This window comes from Eumetopias jubatus, unplaced genomic scaffold, assembly GCF_037043125.1.
Source record: "Eumetopias jubatus isolate StellerSeaLion01/CBP00866 unplaced genomic scaffold, mEumJub1_p1.0 scaffold_9, whole genome shotgun sequence".
Classification (NCBI taxonomy): Eukaryota; Metazoa; Chordata; class Mammalia; order Carnivora; family Otariidae; genus Eumetopias; species Eumetopias jubatus.
Genome location: NW_028274815.1, coordinates 33,843,359 through 33,846,773, shown reverse-complemented (window position 1 = coordinate 33,846,773; position 3,415 = coordinate 33,843,359). Strand labels below are relative to the sequence as shown.

At 44.3% G+C, this 3,415-nt stretch overlaps 1 pseudogene; it reads right to left on the bottom strand.

Annotated features, from left to right (window-relative positions):
* Positions 1-634: 634 nt before the first annotated feature.
* LOC148163519 (Y-box-binding protein 1 pseudogene) lies at positions 635-1,826 on the bottom strand (annotated as a pseudogene).
* Positions 1,827-3,415: the final 1,589 nt, after the last annotated feature.

Here is a 3,415-nt window from a genome sequence, read left to right as displayed (position 1 = left end):
TTCTTAGTAAGAAAGACATCTACAGTAACAAAAGGAATGGTACTTTCTCAAGGACAGAACTGAGATAGGAATAATCTCCCATAATATCTGATGATTTAGCAAGATTAAAATGAGAGGTTTCTGTGGACCTTTTTCTCTTAACAGCAGTTATCGATCCTTTTTTCTTTTTGACAATTAAGACCTTTATTAACAGGTGCTTGCTGTTTATTGACTTTTTTAAAAAAATATCAAGTTGTAAAATTTCATTACAAATGAAAAATGTGGTTCTTAAAAATCTCGACTAGATATGAAACAAAAAACCTTTGAAGGCGTATTGAAGAAAAAAAACAACAACCACATTTGTCATTACCAAAAAGAGATGTCTTTAGGTAAAAATAAAAACCCCATGCTAGGCGCCTGGGTGGCTCAGTTGATTAAGCGACTGCCTTCGGCTCAGGTCATGATCCCAGGGTCCTGGGATCGAGCCCCACATCGGGCTCCCTGCTCAGCGGGAAGCCTGCTTCTCCCTCTCTCACTCCCCCTGCTTGTGTTCCCTCTCTCGTTGTCTCTCTCTCTCTGTCAATTAAATAAATAAAATCTTAAAAAAAAAAAAACCCATGCTACATAGATGATGCAGATAGTTCTTTTTATCTGGTCAATGGGCAAAAAGCAAGCACTGAAGGGCTTCAGCTCCAATCATTTGTTCATTTTTTACTGCTGGAATTTCATATTCATTTCTTCGTGTTAGATGACTAAAGCAGATGATGCTGGTAGAGATGGTAAAACAGCATCTACTCAGCCCCACCCTGCTCACCCTGGGAGCTGATGAATTCTCAGCTGGTGGATCTGCTTGCTGCTTTTGTCTCTTAGCTCTCTTGCGCTTCAGGGTTTTCCGGTCATCTGTGCAGGTAATTGAAGTCGCGGCGGTACCGACGTTGAGGCGGCTGCTGACTTTGGGTCTCATCTCCTTGATTTTCCTTATCTTCCTCATTGCCGTCCTCCCTAGGCTGTCGTTGGCCAGGAGGGCCCCTGCGGAATCGTGATCTGTACCCCGATACATTTTGTCTCACTGGCCTACCTTGTTCCCTTGCACCCTGATCGTCAGCTCCCACCATCACCTCTCCCGGCATAGGAGGGTTGGAGGACTGCGGTCTGAGCCTGTAGGATCTCTGCCTGTAGTAAGGTGGGAACCCTCACCTGCCGGAGGGCGGCGCTGTAGGGCATGCGCTTCAGGAGCAGTTTCCCAGCCATCCTCCTTTCCCCCCACTCTCTATTCTGCTGGCAATTGGCGTGGAGGACCCCCGTCATGTGGAGAGCATCTGTAATGGCTATGGTGCGCTGCGTATTTCCTGCCCTGCACTGGAGTTCCGCCAGGGCCTGTCGCAAAAGCTGCCTCCACACCCTCTTCTTCAGCAACATCAAAACTCCAGCATCTCCCCATCTCCTACACTGCCAAAGAACTCCCTGGGCCTATTCTTCTTTAAGGCAGTCTGGTGTACAAATACACTTCCTTGGTGTCATTCCTATTGATGAAACCGTATCCGTTTCCTACACTGAACCATTTGACTGTTCTCAAAACCTTTCTTGTGATGACCTTCTTGTCACCCCCGGCAAGCGCCAGCGATCTGAGGTCACCTGGCCCCTACTCCCTGCATTGCTGCCCATGGAGCCGGGCTTGGTGTCTGCAGCGCCGAGGGCAGGGTCTGCAGCGGCTGCTGGGTCTCATCCTGGCTGCTCAGGGTTGCCGGGATGGTAACTGGGGCTGGCTGTGGTAGGGGCACCTCCTCCTGGCTGCAGCGGGGCTGCTCTGGGCTCCCTGGGGTATGCTCACTGCTCCCGCTACCCATCGAACCCATCGAACTGTTATTAGGTCCTTTTTCACAGCTTCAGAACTCTGTGTCGCTAGGTCATCTGCCACGGAACCACTTATCAAACGTAGAGATTCTCAAGCTCTAGTGTTATTAGATATACAGCAGAGATAAAATCACAGATTCAAATTGCACAGCAAAGAGAAAGGAACAAACTCGGGTGCCTGGGTGGCTCAGTCGGTTAAGTGCCTGCCTTCCACTCAGGTCATGATCTCAGGGTCCTGGGCTCGAGCCCCACATTGGGCTCCCTGCTCAGCGGGAAGCCTGCTTCTCCCTCACCCCACCCCCTGCTTGTGCTCTCTCCTGCTATCTCTCTCTCTCAAATAAATAAAATCTTAAAAAAAAAAGGAACAAACTGATCATGCACACAACAACATAGATGAAACTCAAAGTCATTATTCTTAGTGAAAGAAGTCAGACACAAAATAGTACATATTGAATAGTTCTACCTGAATAAAACTCTAAAATGCAAACTGATCCATAGTGGTAAAAAGCAGACCAGTAGTTATCTAGTACATGGGGGGTTGGGAAGGACTGCAGAAGGGCCTAAGGACACTTCTGGAGTTGATGGAAACAACTTTTCGTATCTTGTGGTGGTGGTTTCTCAGGTGGATACATCTCTTAAAACTCATGGAAATGTACTTTAAACGGGCGCAGTTTGTCGGATATAAATTTTACTGCAATAGTTACTAAAAACCCATAGAGATTCAAGATTTCAGCAAGAGTAGACTAGAGTGTGTCAACCCTAGAGGAGCCAAAATGTATCATTTGGATTTTACAAGCTTTCTACAATAATTTTTCAGTTCTGTGTTCTCAATCACAAAACTTAAAAAGACTGATTTCAGCATTTTTCACAGATGACTTCTTTGCTATGAACCGATAGGTGCTATTCAAACACATGTTCATTTGTGTGTATGCTGACATACTTCATTTTATTGTGCCTTGCTTCATTGTACTTCCCAAACCCTGCATTTCTTACAAATTGAGGGTTTGTGGCAACACTGCCTGGAGCAAGCCTGTTGGTACCATTTTTCCAACAGCATTTGCTTGCTTCCTGTATTTGTGTTTGGTAGTTCTCGTAGTATTTCAAAGTTTTTAAGCATTATTATATTTGTTATGGTAACCTGTGATCAGCGACTACAACTCGCTGTAAGCTCAGATGATGGGTTAGCATTTTATCACAATGAAGTATTTTTTAATTAAGGTATGTACAGTGTTTTTTAGACATAATCCTATTGCTCACTTAATATACTATGGTATAGGGTACACATAACTTTTGTATGCACTGGGAAACCACCAAAAATTCCTTTGACTTGCTTTATTGTGACATTTGCTTTATTGCAGTGGTCTGGAAATAAATCCACAATATCTCTGAGGTATGCCTGTGATTCTTTGGTGCTACATAGTAGTGGTGTGGTATTCTAATCATTGTTGCTATGGATCAGAAAAGAAGTGGTGTAGATTTTATATGTAAATTATTCTTTCCCATTAAGTGAATGTTAATTTGTGTCAACCAACCAAAGATTTGCAGAAGTTCAGAAAAGGGAAAAATGTATCATTAAATCTCC